Consider the following 21,442-nt stretch of genomic DNA (forward strand, 5'->3'; position numbering starts at 1 on the left):
AGGAGGTTGGCTGGCTAGTTTCTGAGCCCCCTTGGAGCTCTGGAGTTCCGTGATTCCCATGAATTATGTTTCTTTTTTTTTTTTTTAAAAGATTTTATTTTTTTCCTTTTTCTCCCCAAAGCCCCCCAGTACGTAGGTGTATATTCTTCGTTGTGGGTCCTTCTAGTTGTGGCATGTGGGACGCTGCCTCAGCGTGGTTTGATGAGCAGTGCCATGTCCGTGCCCAGGATTCGAACCAACGAAACACTGGGCCGCCTGCAGCGGAGCACGCGAACTTAACCACTCGGCCACGGGGCCAGCCCCTGAATTTTGTTTCAAAGTTGTAGTTTTATCATCTACACAAGGACTTTAATTTTTTTTTTATTCAACAGATGTTTCTTAAGCACCCACTGGTGACAGGCACTATGGATGCAGCTAGCAAAACCAGATACAGGCACGGGAAAGGACCAGAACTCTGGGCAGGTGGCTTGTTGACAATATGGTGGCAAGAACTGCCTGGGCATCTCAAGGATGCGGGGAGGCCACACCCAGAAGAAGGATCTCTTGTTGGGCTAGTGTAGCAGCCACTGTGGACCGGCAAGTCCGGGCCAGTTGCTGAATGAAGGAACCCACCCTGCGAAGTCCCCCTGCTCCCTCCACCCAACCCGGGCCCTCCCTGTCCTTCTTCCAGTGGAAAGGTAGCAGAGGGGGCACCAGCAGGTAGCCAGGCTGGGCCTCAGGGGTGGTGGTGGGACAGGTGAGCCTGCAAGGGCTCCCTCTGGGGCAGTGCGATGCCTCCGACTCCGCTGAGATGCCCACTGTGTGCCTTGCTCTGCGCCGGGACTCTGCAGAGAGGGAGAAGGTGGCCTCCTGGCATGAGGTCAAAGGGGAATTTTCTCCCTAGCCCAAAAGCGTTTGCTGAAACCCATATAAGTTATTGCCTGTTTGCATAAAAACAGCTTTTCAGGGTGTAGATGTGTGTGTGTGTGTGTGTGTGTCTGTGTACTGTGGATCGAAAAAAAAGGAAATTCCTTTAGTACCTGGTTATGGAAGTCTTTGACTTTTCAGAATATTGAGAGTTTTAGGTCTAACAGGAACCATGAAACTAATAAAAGAAACCTCAACTAAATTGGAGTCAGGAAGGCCTGCAGGGGGAGCCCTCACGCCCCAACACACATGGTCAATACCTCCAAACCATCTCCAACAGGAAGATGTCTTCGCTTTACCACCCAGCAGGAGGAAGGAAGATTTCTCTCCCGCCTGGCAACAGCCCAGCCAATGAGAGACTGTAGCAACCCAGCCAGTGAAAAGCCTCTGCGCTTGGGACTCCCGGTGTCCTCCAACAGACTCTGTTTATTACAGCCCCTCCCAACTCCCTCTTTTCCTCCCTAAAAGCAAGTCCCTGCCTTTGTTTCTCTGGATTTGCCTGTGGTCCATCCCAGCACGGGTCTCAAATTGCAATTCTTTTGGTTGTTCCCAAATAAACTCATCTTGCAAGTGAAACAACTGGCCGATTTACCTTTTAAGTTGACACAACCCATGGAAAAATTGTTTTCTAATGCTATTTTCTAGTTTCTCCTTTTTTGGAGGGGAGAGGGAGGTTCTGCTGTTCCTAAAATAACGTTAACTTATTGCTGAAATTCCCTCATGAAGAAGATACTTCTTTTGATGATTAAGCATGTTTACTGCTAGAACCCTAACTTTGTAAACAAACTACTTAAATTTCTGGCTTTCAGTTGTAATAACTGCTCAGTTTTTAAGTAGAGGCAGCTTAGTTTTGATCCTGGATAAGGCTGTTGCGTTTCTTGAAAAATATATATCCGAAGTGGGAAAAAACGCAGATACAATCCCTGACCTCATGGCACTTGCAGTCCTGGGGGGACTCAGACAGTGGTTAATCAGATAAAGAAACGGCGTGCCTAGTAAAGTGCTGTGACAAGAGGGTGGGTTTCCAGCAGGAGGCTGGAACCTAGTCAGGGCTGGACGGGGCCAGCTTCTTCAAGAAAGTGACTCTTGAGCTGAGATCCAAACGGTGATGTGAGGTTAACTAGGTGAAGGGGACAGGAAAAGCGTTCCTGAAAGAGGAACAGCATGTGCAAAGCCTGTGTCGGGAGGGCACAAGGCACGGTCAAGGCACTGAGCGGAGCCAGCATTGTTGTGAGGTGAGGCTGTTGGGGTTTGGGGTGAGCCAGGCCCCACAGAGTCTCACCGTCCATGGAGAAGACTTGGGTCTTCATGCTGAGAAGGTGGGAAGCCTCTCAAGGATTTTCAGCAAGGAAAGTCAGGTTCAGATCTGCGTTTTGAAAAGACTCCTCTGAATACTATTAGGAAGAGACAGGTGATGGTGGAAGGGATGGGCGGGGATTGAGGGGAGCAGAACAGATGCAAAGGGACCAGTGAGGAGGTGATGACAGGGGGACAGCGTCCTGGTGAGACAAGATAGGGGCCTGGCCAGAGCCATGGCAGTCGAGAGAGAGCAAGTGGTCAGACTTGAGAGCTGTTTGGGATTTTGAACCAACAGGGCTCGGCGATAGATGGAATGAGAAGTTGAGGCCCACTCCTGGCTCTCTGGGCAGGTGCACTTGAGGGTGAGCCGGCCTCAGATCTATCTGTGTGTTCCAGCAGCAGCCCCCTGAGGTGGGAAGCCACTTGGGTGGCCCCCAGTGATCTGTTGTTTTCTGAGTTTCACACCCTTGTGTAATTTCCTCCTGAGTGTAGGCTCGACTTAGTGACTTGCAGCTAACAAATAGAATATGTCAGAAGTGATGGGTGAAGGGGTGGGGTTATAAAAGGACTGTGACTTCCATCTTGGGCGCTTTCTCTTGCTGTCTCTTCATTGCTTGCACTGGGGGAAGCCAGCTGCCTTGACATGAAGCAGCCTTGCAGACGGGCCCATGTGAGTGAGCTTAGAAATGGATCTTTGGAGGCCTGCCAACAGGCACGTGAGTGGATTTGGAATCCTTTGCTTCCCCAGTCAAGCCTTAGGATGACTGTCACCAAGGCTGACACCTTGACTGCAGCCTTGGGAAAAACCTAGCGTCAGAACCAGCCAGTTAAGCCACTTTCAGATTCCTGACCCACAGAACCTGAGAGTTAATAATTATTTGTTATTTCCAGCTACTAAATTTGGGGATAATTTGTTAGGCAGCCATAGATCATGGATACAGCCCTCCCTCACACAAGCTGTGCTCTCCGCTTCCCTGGGACTGGGAAGGGAAGGGTTAACGCCAGAGCCCAGGGCTCTGGGCCGGCAGCAAGGTTAATGCCTCCAGCTTGAGCGACAGTTCATTACAGGGTTATCTAGCAGCTCAGCCAACATTTGGGTCTGCTGCCAGCTGGGCCTCAGCCCTCCTGTTGTGCCTGTCACAGCAGGAGCCCTGGAGGGGGGGGGGGCGTCCTGGAAACAGACAGATTTATTAACAGCCTCGCCTGCCTGCATCTGCCCGTGACGCATGAGCGGCCAGTAGAGCCCGCGAGACTCTACGGCCGTGTCCCCGCTAGGGGTCAGGACTGCCTCAGATCCTGAGCTGCAGCACCTTCCAGAGCTCACGCCCCAGCTCTGCTGTGTCGAGAGTCCAGAGAGGGGTGTGGAGGGGCTCCCCCAAACCCCAGAGACTGCCCCATGACCACAGCCACCAGGTATGGAGACCTCCGATGTGACGAGCTGTCACGTTCACCATCTCATTTAATCCTCACAATAGCTCTGCGAAAGTAGGAATGCCTGTTAGCCCCATTTTGCAGGTGAGAACACTGAGGCCCAAGGTCATGTAGCTGGCAAGGGCAGGGCTGTTGGACTCCAAAGTCTGCATGCTGACCCGCTCTGCCCCCTTGGCCCCTCCGTGGTGAGGGCTATGGGCTCGGTGCCTTATTGGTTTGGGGAGCTGTTGCGGGGGACAAGGTGGGAGAGTTGAGGAGGCAGGGCTCCAGGCCCTCTGTTCCTGCTCCGGCAAAGGCAGCTCCACTGATCCGTGTTGTGCCATTCAGGGACAGGTAAAGTTTCATTTGAAAAAAACAGTTCCAAAAACCAAACCAGGTAGTGTGGTATTTCAGAATGTGTGGTCTGAACTGAGAATGTTCCAGTCCCAAATTCCCACTTACTGTGTGGTGTGGGGAGCTCCTCCTAGGCCCTCCCTCGTGGTGATGGATGGAGGATTCAGTGAAGTCAAACACACAAAGCCCTCAGCACGATGCTGGGCACAGAGTCAGTGCTCGGCGTGGTGGTGTTTGCAAGAAAGGATTGCCTTCATAAAAGAGATCTGTGATGTTGGAGAAAAACGTGACTCCAGACCACAGGGAGTCTGAAGGCTTTGAACAGAGCGACCTCCCTCCTTTGTGCTTGTCAAGAAGACCCCAGCCCAACAGCCCCCACATTTGGGGGAGACATGTGCTGGGCCAGAAAACTTGAACAAGGAAGATAAACCTGGTGGGGCGGGGGCAGGAGGCAATGGAAGAGAAACCACCCACCATTGTGGATTTTCTTTGAAAACAGCCTAGGAGGGAGGAGTGGCCAGCAATAAGATTAAGGATTGTTACAAACATTTCCTGGATAGGTAAATCCCAGCTCAGGTTACCAGTTTTACCAGAGGGATTAAATTGACTTTAGGAGGAGCCAAAAGAAAGAAAAGAGGCCCCTCGGGAGGGACCAGCCTCTCCCTCTGAGCCCAAGTTCTATCCCCAGCACCCGTGGACGTAGCCTTCCGGTAACAGGGAGCTCACTCGCATATGGAGTCGCCTCTTCCCACAGGTTCATCTGTGAGTGCTCAGAAGAGCATCTTTCTCCTCAAGTGCAAATCTTCCCCCAGCAGCCTCATCTAATAATTCAGTCGGTTGTTATATAGAAACATATTTTTAATATGTTTCTTTGCATCCAATAAAAATGCTAAATTTTCTTCTTAGTTTTAATAACATCGTTTAAGATTACTTGGAGTTTTCTCTATACATAATTATATCACCTTGGAAAGATAACTGTTTTGTTTCTTCTCCAAATCTTGCATCTTTTGTTTCTTTTTCTCGCCTTACTGCACTGGATAAGACCTCCAATAAAATGTTAAATAAAATGGCTGTAGTTGGCATCCTCGACTTGTCTCTGATCACAAAAGGAAAAGTTTGCAATGTTTTGCCATTAATTGTGTTCGCTGCAGACATAATCTTTATCAAATTATGGAAATTCTCTTCTGTTCATAATTTCCTAGATTTTTTTTTTTTTGGAGGAAGATTAGCCCTGAGCTAACGTCTGCTGCCAATCCTCCTCTTTTTGCTGGGGAAGGCTTGCCCTGAGCTAACATCCGTGCCCATCTTCCTCTACTTTATATGTGGGATGCCTGCCACAGCATGGCGTGCCAAGTGGTGCCATGTCCACACCTGGGATCCCAACCGGCAAACCCCAGGCTGGGCCGCTGAAGCAGAGTGTGCACACTTAACCGCCACGCCAACGGGCCGGCCCCAAAGATTACATTTTTATCAAGTGGTTTTCTGCATGTAGTTTTTGTCCTTTAATCAGTTTATGTGCTGAGTTACATTACTGGATTTTCTAATGTTAAATCAAACTTGTGTTCCTGAGATTAGCCTATTTTGGTTGTGGTATCCTTTTATTTACTGAGGGATTTTTGTGGCTCACACTTTATTAAGAATTTTTCATTTATATTTATCAGTAAAATTGGCCTGTGATTTTTCTTTCTTGCCATATCTTTATTGTGTTTTGGTATGCAGATTATGTTAGCCTCATAAAATGAATTGGAGATTATTCACTCTTTTTCTATTCTCTGGAAGAGATTGTCAAAGAATAAAATTGCCCAAGGCCAACATTACCCTGATCCGAAAACCAAACAAGGACAACACAAAAAAGGAAAATTACAGGCCGATATCGCTGATGAACATTGATACAAAAGTCCTCAACAAAATACTATCAAATCGAATACAACAATACATTAAAAGGATCACACACCATGATCAAGTGGGATTTATTCCAGGGATGCAGGGTTGGTTCAACATCCACAAATCAATCAGTGTGATACACCACATTAACAAAATGAGGAATAAAAATCACGTGATCATCTCAATAGATGCAGAGAAAGCATTTGACAAGATCCAACATCAATTTATGATAAAAATTCTCAGTAAAATGAGTATAGAAGGAAAGCACCTCAACATAATAAAGGCCATATATGACAAACCCACAGCCAACATCATACTCAACAGGGAAAAACTGAAAGCCGTTCCTCTGAGAACAGAAACAAGACAAGAATGCCCACTCTCACCACTCTTATTCAACATAGTACTGGAAGTTTTAGCTATAGCAATTAGGCAAGAAAAAGAAAGAAAAGGGATACAAATTGGAAAGGAAGAACTAAAACTCTCACTATTTGCAGATGACATGGTTCTATATACAGAAAACCCTAAAGAATCCACTAAAAAACTATTAGAAATAATCAACAAATACAGTAAAGTTGCAGGATACAAAATTAACATACAAATATCAGTTGCATTTCTATCACTAATAATGAACTAGCAGAAAGACAAGTCAAGAATTCAATCCCACTTACAATTGCAACAAAAAGAATAAAATACCTGGGAATAAACTTAATGAAGGAGGTGAAAGACCTATACACTGAAAACTATAAGACGTTATTCAAAGAAACCAAAGAAAACGTAAAGAAATGGAAAGATATTCCATGCTCATAGATTGGACGAATAAACGTAGTCAAAATGTCAACATCTCCTGAAACAATCTACAGATTTGGTGAAATCCCAATCAGAATCCCAATGACATTTCTTCACAAAATAGAACAAAGAATCCTAAAATTTATATGGAGCAACTAAAGACCCCAAATAGCCAAAACAATCCTGAGAAAAAGAACAAAGTTGGAGGTATCACACTCCCTGAATTCACATTATACTACAAAGCTATAGTAGCCAAAACAGCATGGTACTGGCAGAAAAACAGACACACAGATCAATGGAAGAGAACTGAGAGTGTAGAAATAAACCCACCCATCTGCGGATGGTTAATCCTTGACAAAGGAGCCAAGAACATGCAATAGAGAAGGGAAAATCTCTTCAAGAAACGGTGTTGGGAAAACTGGACATCCATATGCAAAAGAATAAAAGTAGACCAATATCTTACACGGTACACAAAAATTAACTCAAAATGGGTTAAAGACTTGAATGTAAGACCTGAAACCATAAAACTCTTAAAAGAAAATATAGGCAGTACAGTCTTCGACATGAGTCTTAGCAGTGACTTTTCAAACAGCATGTCTACTCAGGCAAGGGAAACAAAAGAAAAAATAAACAAATGGGACTACATCAGACTAAAAAGCTTCTGCAGAGCAAGGGAAACCTTAACCAAAATGAAAAGATAACCCATCAACTGGGATAAAATATTTGCAAACCATATATCCAACAAGGGGTTAATTTCCAGAATATATAAAGAGCTCGTACAACTCAACAATAAAAAAAAATGAACAACAGGATCAAAAACTGGGCAGAGGGTGTGAACAGACATTTTCCCAAAGAAGACATACAGTCGGCCATTGGGCACATGAAAAGATGCTCAACATCACTAATTATTAGGGAAACGCAAATCAAAACTACAATGAGGTATCACCTCACACCCATCAGAATAGCTGTAATTAACAAAACAAGAAATAAGTGTTGGAGAGAAATGAGTGGAGAAAAGGGAACCCTCAGACACTGCTGGTGGAAATGCAAACTGGTACAGCCACTATGGAAAACAGTACGGAGACTTTTCAAAAAATTAAAAATAGAACTACCATACAACCCAGCTATCCCATTACTGAGTATTTATCCAAAGAACATGAAATCAACGATTCAAAGAATCTCTTTGGTTCCTGAAGTTCTTTGAATCTCACCCCTGTGTTCCGCGCAGCACTATTCACAACAGCCAAGAAGTGGAAGCAACCCAAGTGCCCATCAATAGATGAAGGTATAAAGAAGATGTGGTATATATACAATGGAATACTACTCAGCTGTAAAAAGACAAAATGGTGCCATTGGCAACAGGGATGGACCTTGAGAGTATTACGCTAAGTGAAATTAGTCAAAGACAAATACCGTATGATTTCACTCATGTGGAAGATAAACAAACACATGGATAAGGAGAACAGATCAGTTGTTACCACAGAAGGAGGAGGTGGGGGAAGGGGGAAAGGGATAAAGGGGCACATGTGTGTGGTGATGGATAGAAACTAGACTATTGGCAGTGAACGTGATGCAGTCTATACAGAAACTGAAATAGAGTAACGTACACCTGACATTTACACTATGTTCTAAGCCAATATGACCTCCACAAAATAATTTTTAAAAGTCTGACCATAAAGCCAGACAAGAGATGTGCAGACTCTAATCAGATGTCATTTGAATATCTATGAGCACTGTGGCCCTGCCGGGTAAGAAAAATAGGAAAAGAACTCAGCTAGACAGAATACTAGATCAAGCTGATAAGCTGGTCAGGCAGAAAAGTCCTCTGAATAAATGTGGCTGACACATAAAAAAAAAAGGCTAAAATTCTTTCATCTTTGAATATTGAATAGAATTTGCCAGTGAAGCCATCTAGAGTTGAAGTTTTCTTTCTAGAAAGGATTTTAACAACTGATTCAATGTCCTTAATTGTTACAGGATTAATCAGGTTTTCTATTTTTTTTTTTTCCGAGGAAGATTAGCCCTGATCTAACATCTGCCAATCCTCCTCTTTTTGCTGAGGAAGACTGGCCCTGAGCTAACATCCGTGCCCATCTTCCTCTACCCTACATGTGGGACGCCTGCCACAGCATGGCTTGCCAAGCAGTGCTCTGTCCACACCCGGGATTTGAAGCGGAACGTGCGCTCTTAACCCCTGCATCACGGAGCCGGTCCCCCAGGTTTTCTATTTTGTCTTGAGTCCACTTCTTTTAAATTTTCAAATGTATTGACTCAAAGTTGTTGAAAAATCCTCTTTTTTTCTTTAAAGTTGGCAGCATCTATAGTGATGTCCCACTTTTTATTCCTAATATTGATTTTTTTGTGCCATTTCTTTTTCTCTAGACCAATTTCATTCAGGGGTTTGTTAGTTTTACTATCTTTTCAAAGAACCAACTTTTGGCGTTGTTGGATTAGCACTGTTTTAACCTTGCTTTCTTATTTTATTAATTTCTGTTCTTGCCTTTATTATTTATTTCTTCCTACTTATATTGGATTTGTTTTGACATTCTTTTTTAAACTTTCTGGGGTGGATGTTTATTTTATCAATTTCCAGCTTCTTTTCTTCTCTGACGTATGCTTTTAAGACAACAAATTTTCCCTCTACATACTGATTTACCTACACCTACCAATTTTGATATGAATTTTCTTCATTATCAATTGATTCAAAATATTTTCTAGCTGCTTTTATCAGTTCTTTTTTAACCCATGGGTTATTAGAAGTGTATTCTTAAATTTCCCAGCATATGGAAAATTTCTGGTATCTCTCTTTTTTTTTTTTAATGATTTTTTTTTTTGAGGAAGATTAGCCCTGAGCTAACATCTGCCAATCCTCCTCTTTTTGCTGAGGAAGTCTGGCCCTGAGCTAACATCCGTGCGTATCTTCCTCTGCTTTCTATGTGGGACACCTACCACAGCATGGCTTGCCAAGCGGTGCCATGTCCGCACCTGGGATCCGAACTGATGAACCCCAGGCCACCGAAGCGGAATATGTGCACTTAAGCACTGCGCCACCAGGCCGGCCCCTCTGGTATCTCTTATCGTTGGTTTATACCTTGGTTAGAAGGAATAGCCGTTTAGATGCTATGCTCTATAGGATTTTGGTTCTTTGAAATGTGGTGAGATTGGCTCTATGGTTCAGGTTATAGACAAATTTTATAAATTGTCTTCTGTGTTTGAAAATTAGGTTTTGGATACAGAGTTGTCTATATATGTTCATTAGGTCAAGTTTGTTCATCTTTTGTTTACATCCTCTAAGTAGATACTATAAATGCTCACTCCTCCCTGGTTCTCCTCTTTTTTCTGGATGCGTAGGCAGACTACACTTCTCAGTACCCTCAGAGAGAAGAGAGACCACACACCAGTTCTCACTAAAGAGATGTGAATGGAAATGATACATGAAACTTCTGGCCCAAGGCATTTAAGAGCCAGTGTGCTACCTTCACACTTCCTCTTCTGTAGAAGCATCTGTGGAAACCACACATGAAGATGGCAGAGGCATATGATGAGAGAAGGCTGCGTCCCTGAGTCGATGCGTGGAGGAGAATGGCCTTGAGAACTGCCTGACTCCGCTGGACTTTATGTGAGTGAGAAATAAACCTTCGTTGTGTTAAGCCACCAAGACTTTTTTTTTTGTTACAGGAAACACAAGGATATAAAAAGATTGAGAGTAAGAGGATGGAATAAAATATATCCTTGTGTTTCCTGTATGCCTCTTATAAACCAAATATAGCTGGATTTTTCAAATCCAAGCTGTCAATCTTCATCTTTCAACTGGAGCATTTAGGCTTTTGAACTTTAATATAAATAAATATGAGTGTAAACCCACTAGCTTATTTTGTGCTTTCTCTTTATCTCACACTTTCTATGTTATTTTTCTTTTTTGTGCTGTTATAGATTGATCATTTTTTAAATTCTATTTCCCCCTCCACTCATTTAGACATTATTCATTGTTTTATATATGTTTGTGTATGTTTAGTGTTATCTTTGAAATTACAACATGAATATTTAACTTGCCAAAGTCTAAAGATACTCAGTACCTTTGATCTTTTCCCCAGGCTTTAGAACACTGCAATTATACTTTGACACATATGCCATAGTTTTTGTAATAGTATTATAATGCTATAAAATAAAAAAAGAGAGAAACTCTACAAGACATTAATATTATTATTTATACAGCCAATGTTCAAGTAGACTTCAGATATATTTATCAGTTTCTTTGCTCTTCATTTCTTTCATCTCAAGCCTTCCATCAGGATTCATAGTCTGTCTACATGAAGTATATCCTTTAAATTTTCTTTAACGAGGTTCCACTAGCAGAAAGCTCTGTTTCTGTCTGAAATGTCTTTATTTAACCCTTATTTTTGAAGTACATTTTGGTGGGTGTAGAATTTTAGTTGGATGGTTATTTCCTTTCAGCACAATAAAGATATCGTTTTACGTCACCTGGCTTCCATTGCTGCTGTTTAGAAGTCACTGTCACCCTGTCATTCTTCTGAAGGTGATTTCTCTTATTCTTTGGGTGCTTGTTAGATTTTTCTCTTTGCCTTTGGTGTTCTTCAGCTTTACTGTTATGTGTCTAGATGTAGATTTATTTTTATTATTTTGCTTGGAGTTTGTGGGGATTCTTGAATTTGTAGATTATTAGCTCTCATCACATTTGAAAAGTTCTCAGCCATTATCTCTTCCATGATTGCCTCTTTTTTTCTCTTGTATCCCTCTGAAAATCCTAGTAAAAGAATTTTAGACTTCCTCACCCTGTCTTCCATGCCTCCCAACTTCTCATTTATGTTTTACATCTATCTATTTCTCTGCGCTGTACTCTGTATCATTTATCTTCTGTTTCACTAATTCTCTTTTCAGTTCTGTCTAATCTGCTATCAACCTCAATAATTGAGTTTTAAGTTTCAGTTATTGTATTTTTCATTTCTAGAAGTTCCGCTTGGTTCTCTGTTAATTCTTCTAGGTACCTTTTATGGTTTCCTGCAGATATGTGCAGATCACACTGCTTCCATTCTGCTGTTCCCCATCTGGATTGCAAGTCCTCGCTTCTCCCTTCTCCATCCTCCAAACCTGGAGGTAAGTCACACCTCCTTTCAAAACTCTGGCTGGACAGTTATGGTGGAAACTCAAGCCATCCTCATCATTTAATCATTTTGTGTTTACTCAACAAAGAAACCCACTAAGTGCTAGGCTGTTTCTATGGGGGATACAACGATGAACTGGGCCTGGAACCTGCCATTGAAGAGCTATTTCCTAGGAGGGGGCTGATATGAGAAAAAGGAAGTTTAGAACGAATTACAGATACCTCCTTGGATACTTTCTGTGTGCTAGTCACGTTGTCGGGTTCTGAGTGCACAGAAGGGAGTAAGATACAATCTCCAATAGTTTCCAGTGTAGTAGCAGAGGGAGGTGGGTACTCGAATAACCGTGTGAAACGTAGTAAGTGCCAGACACATGATAGGTGCCTTATAAATCATCTCTGAGTGAATGAGGTGAATGTCCGTGGGAGTTCAGAGGAGAGAGGGAAATTACTTCTGATGGGAACGGATCAAGGAAATCTTTGTAGTGGCATTTGAGTTGGGCCTTAGAAAGCAGTTGTTTTTTGGACATTCTGAGAAATTGGAGAGGGTAAGGGGAAATCCAGATATGGCAACAACATGAAAAAAGGCATGGGGTATCTTTTTCTTTTTAAACAACTTTACTGAGATATAATTTACATACCATAAAGTTCATCCATTTAAAGTGTGCAGATCAATGGTTTTAAGCATATTTAAGAGTTGTGCAACATCACCATAACATGATTTTAGAACATTTGTATCACACCAAAAGGAAAGTACTCCTTAGCAGTCACTCCCTATCCTCTCGACTCTGGGCAACCACTAATCTACTTTCTGTCTATCTGTCTATTCTGGGCATTACTTAAGTGGAATCATACAATATGTGGTCTTTTGTGACTGGCTTCTTTCATTTAGCGTGATGTTTTCAGGTTTCATCCCTGTTGTAGTATGGATCAGTTACTTTATTCCATTTCACTGCTGAATAATATTCCATTGTATGGATATACCACATTTTATTTATCCATTCATGAGCTGATGGATATTTAAGTTGTTCCTACATTTAGCTACCATGAATAATGGTGCTATGAACATTTGTGTTCAACTTTTTGTATGGGCATGGTTTTATTCTCTAATTCCACTAGGAGTAGAATTGATGAGTCAAATGGTAACTCTATGTTTAACCTTTTGAGGAACAGCCAAACTGTTTCCCAAAGCAACTGTGCCTTTTTATGTTTCTAGCAGCAGAGTATGAAGATTCCAATTTCTCCACATCCTTACCCACACTTGTTATTACCTGTCTTAATGATCATAGCCATCTGGTTGGTGTGAAGTGGCATCTCTTTGTGGCTAATGATGTTGAGCATCTTTTCATGTGTTTATTAGCTATTTGTATATCTTTTTTGGAGAAATGTCCATTCAAATCCTTTGCCTATCTTTAAGTTGGGTTATTTGCCTTTTTATTGTTGAGTTGTAAGAGGTTTTTTATATATTCTGGATGCTAGACTCATCAGAGATATGATTTTAAATATTTTCCCCATCCTCTGGGTTGTCTTTTCACGTTCTTGCTGGTGTCCTTTGAAACACAAAAGTTTTAAATGTTTGTGAAGTCTAGTCTATCAATCTTCTCTTTCATCGCGGTGCTTTCGGTGTTGTATCAGTTGTTCTGTTTTTTAACCCTGGTGCTGGTCTCCTGGTTCAGCTCATGGAAACTCATCAGGCTGTTCTGATTTGTGCATTTTTCTGCTCATGTATGTAAGACTTAGATAAACAGGTTTTTAAGGAGGTGCTGATAATCGCAGCTTCCTCCGCTGGGTCCCTGTGAGGGCTGAGCGGGTGAATGCACACACAGCGCTTAGCCAGCAGCTGGCACCATTAGCGCTGATGCATGATAGTGGCCATTGTTCTTATTGTTAAAATCTAGCTCTGCTCCTTATTGGGTGGGGGATCTTGGCCCCTCATTAAGCCTCACTTTCCTCATCTGTAAAATGGGTTAGTACCAGCCACTTCGCTAGGACCACCAGGGGCCTCAATGACACCAGATACAACATTGTCAAGCTTGAAGTCTGCTCCCAGGAGGCCCTGATGAAGGCTTGGGTCAATAAAACAGGAATGAGGAAAAAGAAAACCAGAGTCATGAGTGAAGAGAGTCAGTGCCGTGAAGGTCTGGGTGGCTGCCAAGAGCTGGCTGTGGGCCCCTCAGAGTCTCCATGAGCAGGGCTGGCCAGGCCTGGGAAGGAATGAGGGGGCAGTTGGCTGAAAGAAAGTTGGTTTCCAGGTGGAGCAGGGCCTGGTGGTGCCAAAGCGCCTGGCTCCTTGTGGGATAATCAGAGACCAGACCTCCTTGTACCCCACAGCCCCCTGCACTGGTTGCCCCATTCTATTCCAGTCTTCCCATCTTCACCCAAACAATCCTCTCCATCCACCTCCACCTCTTCCATGTCAGTCTGGCCCTTGAAGTCCCATTGAGGAAGACGCCTCTGCCTTTCCCCCCTCACTGGGCCACTCCACAGCCCCTCTCAAGTCTCCCCACTTCCACCCCGACCCTATCACGCCCTCCCTGGGGGGGCTGGAGGGAGCTTCCTAAAGAGTCAAGGAGATCACCTCACCCACTGCTCCCAACCCTCTAATGGGGACTGCTGCATGAAATCCAGATCCTTCTCTGGTCTCAAGGTCAGGTCAAGGTTTTGAGGGCCTTGGAGGGGTTTTCATTAAAGTGTAACATGCTTACAGAGAAAGCACACATCGTAAGTGTGCAGCTCGACGAATCCCCCAGACCAAACACACCCGTGTAAACTGGCACCCAGCTCAAGAATCAGACCCTTACCGGCATCGCAGATGCCCCCTCGTGCCCCTTCCAGTTACTACACATGCCCTCAAGGTGGCCGCCATCATGACTTCTAATACCATAGATGACTTCTGCCCGATGCTGAACTTCGTCTGAATGAGATCGCTCAGTGTGCGCCTCGGGTCTGGCATCTTCTGCTCACCGCGTTTGTGAGGGTCCAGTAAGCTGATCGCGCAGCTGCAGTGCGTTCCGTCTCGTTCCTCCACTATTCCTCTGACACCCGTACCACCCTTCACATAGCCATTCGACTAGCATTGGGCTTTTAGGTTGTTTCCAGCTTCGGGATATTACAAAACAAAGCTCCTAGAAACGTCCTTGCACATGTCCTTTGGAGGACATATGGACTCCCTTCTGTTGGGTAAACACCCTTGAGAGGAGCTGCTGCCTTATAAGGGTACATGAACGTTCAGCTTTGGAAGATCCTGCGAAGAGTTTTCCAAAGTGGCCGTCCCGCTTTCGAGTCCTCGCTCAGCTGCTCGGAAAGTTGCCATCATTCCACTTCCTTACTGACCCTCTGTGCGCATATTTATAGATATAGGCTGTTTCGTTTTAGCCGTTCTGGTGAGTAAGCTGTGTTATCCCATTATGGTTTTAATTTTAATTTGAGGGGACCATCTTTAAGAAAAAGAATATAAAAGAAAACTAGGAATATAAAGTTGGGCACAAAAGAGAATATTTGTTAAGAATGTGAAAAGAAATCATGACAAATTGCTGGGGAATTTCAGGCTTCAGATTCCTTTCTTCCAAGAGTTTTTGAGGCTTTCCCAGAAATGCTTACATTGAAATGCTTCTTGATAGCAACCTGGCTCCCTCCCCGCCCTGAACACTCCACAGCTGCCACCCATCCCTGTGTGAACAATGCCCCATGCGAGTGAGGGTCCCAGAGCTCAGGCATCATCGGCTTCCTGGGAAGTGGCCTCTGCCCGGCCCTCAGCACCCCTGCTCACCCCAAACCTTCCCTGGCCTGACTCCTCCTCCTTAGGGTCTCGTCTCTCCCATTAGCTTCTCAGGGAGGTCTGCTCTGACCTCATTTTGTAAGTCCACATCATGAGACAGATGGCAACAGAGCAGGAGGTTAGGAGCAATTGCTGTGGACCCAGCCCGCCTGGTTGGTGTCCCGGCTCCAGCATTTTCTAGCCATGTGACCTTAGAGACTCAACGTAACCTCTCAGGGCCTCAGTTTCTTCACCTGTAGCGTGGGGAAAGTCATGCTAGCTCCTGCCTTATAGGGTGTTATAAGGACCCAGCAAGTTAATGTGCGTAATGCACTAGAAAGGGTGCTTGGCACCCTCACTCTTAGGATTGACATGAGGCCCTGTCATCCACAGCCTTAGTCTCTCCTCTGGCACATCTCCCTTCTCACTGGCCCGCTGCTTGAACGCTCCGCAGCACAGGCCTGCCGTGCTGACCGCTGTAGCCTTGGGGCCTAAGGCAGCACCTGGCCCATATTAGAGACAGAAAAGGATGAATGAATAAATCTCATCTGTATATCTCACATCCGGCCAGGCATCTCCAAGCCACAGCCACACCCTGAGCGAGGCCACCCTGGACCATTCCCTCCCTGCGGGCAGAAGCCCCCTCCCCACTCACCCTGTAGCAGGCGCTGACTAAATGGATGAGCCTCAGCCGCCCACCCTGATCTCGCCTTTCTTGGACTTGTGGCCAGAGTTTCTTTTGGCCTCCATGTGCACAGCACTTTACAGTTTACAAGTTCGGTTCCCTTCCATAATCACATCCCTGGGTTGGGTAACAGGCAGCAGTGGGACTTCCAGTGTGACAGCGGCCTGGAGAGGGAGAGTGACTTCCTCAAAGTCACACAGCAAGAGAGAGTGGGGAGATGGGACACAAGTCAGGACTCCCCAGGATGGGCTGCCCACCCTTGGTCCCAGGGCCTCTCTCACCCCTTCCAGTGAGCACCAAAGGCTGAGCACGGTAGGCACTTAGGCTTGTTCAAGACGATGGGAAGAGGACAGTCCTTGGGGTCAGTCCCTGGCTCTGGGACCCTGGGTGTGTCCCTGACCCACCCGTGCCTCAGTTTCCCCATCGTTAAAGGAGGTTAACTTACCAAGTGAAGGCAGATCCCTGTCTCACCTGGCCTGGTGGACATTTCTCCTCGGCCTCTCTGTCTGTCTGTCTGTCTATTCCAGATGACCGTGGAATGAGCTGACGTGGAGTTGGGAACAGACTAAGGGCGAGGAGACAGACCGGGGTTCCACCTGTTTCTCTGTCATCCTTGACATGGAGCAGTGGCTAAGAGCAAGCTTTGGAGAAGCATCTCTTCCGCCAGTTTTAAAGGACGTTGATGAAACGTGGCCTGCGACTGGTGAGCGGGAGGTAACTGCAAAGATCTCGATGAACAATTCGGGGTTTATTAACCCCCGGAGGCCCCCTGACTTCACAGGGCGGACAAGGAGCAGACGTGATCACGGATGACTGTTGGGAAAAGTGCGACAACGTGCCCAAGGCAGGGGTGCTGCTGAGCTTCTCCGCTCCAGCTCTCTCCTCTTCCATTTGACAGCAGGCACAACAGGCCCAGAGAAGGCAAGAGAGTTATCCAAGGTCACCAGCACACCCAAGCAGGCCTCCTGAATTGGAATCAAGTCTAAATTCGGTGGCTCAGCCTTCTTTTTTCCCCTTGCTCATTATTAATTATTTTTAAAAACACCTTTATTAAGGTATAATTCACATACCTTGCAATCCACTCTTTTAAATTATTTTTAGTACAGTTCAATGGTTTTTAGTACAGAGTTGTGCATCACCACCATGATCAATTTTAGAACATTTTTCTTACCCTCAAAAGAAACTCCGTACCCTTTAGCTGTCAAACCCCTCCACCAAGAAATCCCTCCCTCCCCGCAGCCCTTGGCAACCACAAGTCTACTTTCTTTTCTTTTTTTTTTTTTTGAGGAAGATTAGCCCTGAGCTAACTGCTGCCAATCCTCCTCTTTTTGCTGAGGAAGACTGGCCCTGAGCTAACATCCATGTCCGTCTTCCTCCATTTTATATGTGGGACGCCTACCACAGCATGGCGTGCCAAGCGGTGCCATGTCCGCACCTGGGAGCCAAACCAGTGAACCCTGGGCTGCCAAAGTGGAACATGCGAACTTAACCGATGCACCACTGGGCCGGCCCCAACACAAATCTACTTTCTGTCTCCATATATTTGCCCATCTGGATATTTCTTAGAAATGAAATCATACAGTATGTGGTCTTTTGTGTCTGGCTTCTTAGCATAATGTTTTCAGGTTTCATCCACGTTGTGGCACGTGTCAGTACTTCATTCCTTTTCATTGCTGAATAATATTCCATTATATGGATATACCACATTTTATTTATCCATTCGTGAGTTGATGGACATTTGGGTTGTTTCCACTTTTTGACCACCATGAATAACACTGCTGTGTGTGACCTTTTGTGTGGTTGAATGTTCTCATTTCTCTTGGGTATCAATCTAGGAGTAGAGCTGCTGGGTCCCAGGCTAACTATGTTTGTGAGCCCAGCCTTCTAGCTCTGGCTTTCTCAGACCCTGGGGGTGCTGATGGGGGCAGACTTGCTGCTTCCAGTGTTCAGGGTCCTGGGGTCAAGTCCCCCGTCCACCTTCCAGAATGCCATGGGAAAGCCACCTGGATTCTAACTCTTGCTCTGCCATCAACTTGCTGGGTGACTTCAGTGAGCTGTTTCACGTCTCTGAACCTTAGTTTCCCCATGTGAGAAATGGCATGATCATCTCTATGGCCTGTTCTGAGGATTTGCTGAGACCATAAAAACATAGGTTTATACTCATTCCTTCAACATCTGTGGCCAGTGTGCCAGCCGATGTTCACACAAACGAGACACACAAAATCCCAGCCTTTACAGATGCCTCACATACTGAGCTTCCTGTTTAAGCCTCACAATGTCCCTGGGCAGTATTCCCTGCCGGTACCCCATCTCCGGGAAGAAGAAATGGAGAGAACCCTGGAACTGAGTCCCTTTCCTCCCTCCCCCTTTGGACTTAATTCTAGAACCTTCGAGTAGTGTATTTTTTTAACTTTTCTTGAAGTAAACCCTACGTACAAAAAGAGCAGCATCCTACGTGTAGAGCTGACACGTTTTCACAGGCTGAACTTACCTGTTTCCCCAGCACTCCTGTGAATAAAATCAAAATCATGCCAGGTCCCGGAAGCGCCCTCGTGCTGCTGTCTCTCCCCAGCCGGGGAAAATACCATCCCAGCTTCTACACCGCAGGCTAGTTCTGCCTGGCCATGCACTTGAAACAAGCGGAACCGTGGAGTCCACGGTCTTTTGTGTCTGCTTCTTGCACTCAACTTTAGGTCTGCAGGGCTCACTGTGTTGTGGTCGTTATAGATCCTGCGTTTTCGAGGCCGTGTGCACCATCATTCTTTTCACTGCTTCTGCTTTTAATGAGTCCCTTTGGGCTTTGCCTGTTGAAACAGAACACAGAGCTTCCCGGTCTCCCGGGCGCATGTCTATGTGTATCTGCCCAGGCCTGGCGGGGAGGGAGGCGGGGAGGCTGGGAGACTGTATGTGCTGACCTGGTCCTGGCCCCGAGGCACACGTGCTTCTAGGGGGCCCCAGCCTGGCCCTGCACCCTAGCCCGTGCTCCCCCACCCCGGACTTGCTCAACATTCTGTTATTCTGGGCTTGGCTTGAGGCCAGGGGCGAGCTGGCAGGCCTCCTAGGTAAACAAGAGCAGCTGGAGAGGAGAGGGGCTTTCAGGGTGGGAAGATCAGACCCCCACTCCACGAGGGCTCTCAGGGCCTGTGTGGAGGCCTCTGTCCCAGGAGCCCTGGAACACGGTGGGAAGGGAAGTTTCCGTAGAAATTGGGGCATCCTCTGGCTGGCCGTGCACCAGGGAGGGCAGGCTGCCTGGGTTTGAGTCCCAGCTCGGCAACTTACCAGCTGTGTGACTCTAAAATCTATGAAATGAGGGGGAACAACCTGATAGGGTGTTTTGAGGAGTAAATAACTCAATGCATGTAAAGGTTCCCGACCTGGAGTAAAGTGGGCTACTAGGATCATAAGATGCCAGTGGCCAGCGAAGTATTTCACATGCATCATTTTCTTACACCTACACACTGGTCATGAAAGTAGACACCGTATCATCCCCATTAGACAGATAAGGAAGTGGAGGCACAGAGAGGTTGAGAGCGTGCCTGAAGCCACACTGCAAATCTGGGGCAGAGCCAGGCTTTGATCCTGGATCTCTTCGACTCCAGAATCTGGGTGCCTGACACCAGGGCTCCGAGCTGCCACGGAGCAGTGCCTGGCTCTGTACTGCGGGACCCAGACTCAGCCCTCACCTCTGGAGTGGGGAGCAGGCCCTCAGGCTCACTGTCTGTCTGTAAAATGGGCCTCTGTGACCAGCAGGGCCTTTCTCCTTCCTGGGCTCCTGGCTGGTGGGCTCCCGGGGTGGGACAGGCTTGGCGGCTGCTCAGGAGGGGCCTCTGAGTCTGTTGAGCCTTGGCAGACCCGGCTGGGGCAGCTCCACCCCTGCTCTTCGGTGGAGGCAGTCAGGCTCGGGAGCCAGGGTTGGCAGTCCTGAGTCCGCTTGGTGGCCCCCTTGGGGGGGTGGGTGTGCCCCGACCCTGCTCTTGGGGCGCTCAGAGCTTGGGGCAGTCACACAAACAGCTGTTCCTAATCCAGGCTCTCCATGACATGCTGAGGGGAACCAGAGGGTGAAGCAGTTGGCTGCAGTCCAGGAAGGCTTCACAGAGGAGTCCTCCTTGGAGCAGGGTTTTGAAAGCTGAGAAAGAGTTCCTCAGGTGGAGATGATGGGAGGCGGTTCTTAGCAGAGGGAACAGCAATAGATATAGTACTGCACTCCGTTCCCTCTGACCCTTCCTAGCCAGCTCTGTTTTCACGGGGCTGGAAGCCTGAAAATGGCGTTTTCCAGAACACCCTGCCAGCTGGTTTCTGGTTAGGATCTGCCAGCGGGGAGAAGGCAAGAGGACGAGAGATGCCAGCCTGCCCCTGGCTCCTGGTACGGCTGACCCCGGCAGGCTTCGCAGATTCCGGCAGCAATGTTGGGTCCAGGGCTCCAGCAGCGGGGCGGTGAGCACGGGCCTGGCTCGTGGGCTCCTGACAGCCCGTCCAGGGCGCAGCTGCTCCCTGGATTCTGGGTAATGCCCCTCTCCCTCCTGCTCTCCTGCACGTCACATGCCTTTGGGATCGAGTTCCCTAATGCACTCCCTCTCCGCCTGAAAAAGCCACGCGGTTTCTGTTTTCCAGCTGGTCACTAACTGACAAGATGTTCAGGCCGTCTAGGTCAGAACCAGGTATGTTTTTCAAGGAACAGAAGGATTCCACACTCAGAAAATGTGATCTGGTGTTTTCATTTTTATTTATTTTTTAGGCTCATGTCATGTCTTCCACCAGGAGTTCCCTGAGGGTTTAGACTGAGGTCCTCCATCACCTATTCAATCAACAAACGTCTATTAGTGCCTCATCGGTGGGGAATGAGATGAATGACGAAGTCCCCACACTCCCGGGATCATAGTCTAGACCTGGCGCCGTCCGGTACCATAGCCAGCAGCCCCCTGAAATGCAGCTAGTCCGAATCGAGACGGGCTGTCGGTACAAAATAGACACCGCAATTCAGAGGCCGAGTGTGAAAATAAGAATGTAAAATATCTCACTAACAATTTTTAGATTGATTTTGTGTTGAAATAACAATATTTCAGACACATTAGGTTAAATAAAATACATTATTAAAATATATTTCACCTGGTTCTTTTTACACTTTTTAACGTGGCAGCTAGAAAAGTTTAAATTACATATGTGGCTTGCATTTGTGAGTCATGTTATATTTCTACTGGACAGCACTGGTCTTCTGGGTGCTGAGCTGAAACACATTGATTTA

The 21,442-nt window shown here is 46.1% G+C and overlaps 1 protein-coding gene across 2 annotated transcripts in view; it reads left to right on the forward strand.

Annotated features, from left to right (window-relative positions):
- RPRD1B (regulation of nuclear pre-mRNA domain containing 1B) overlaps positions 1-21,300 on the forward strand; it is an 86,143-nt gene extending 64,843 nt beyond the window's left edge. Inside the window, exons 7-11 of one of the 2 annotated variants that reach the window (XR_011531083.1) lie at positions 9,991-10,258; positions 11,095-11,176; positions 11,642-11,754; positions 16,728-16,914; positions 20,936-21,300. The gene's annotated coding sequence lies outside the window, so the exon portion shown is untranslated. Of the gene's footprint in view, positions 1-9,990; positions 10,259-11,094; positions 11,177-11,641; positions 11,755-16,727 lie in introns of both variants that reach the window. The other variant, XR_011531082.1, reaches the window with a different exon arrangement.
- The last annotated feature ends 142 nt before the right edge of the window (positions 21,301-21,442 follow it).

The sequence above is a fragment of the Equus przewalskii genome, chromosome 21 (genome assembly GCF_037783145.1).
Source record: "Equus przewalskii isolate Varuska chromosome 21, EquPr2, whole genome shotgun sequence".
NCBI classification, from domain to species: domain Eukaryota; kingdom Metazoa; phylum Chordata; class Mammalia; order Perissodactyla; family Equidae; genus Equus; species Equus przewalskii.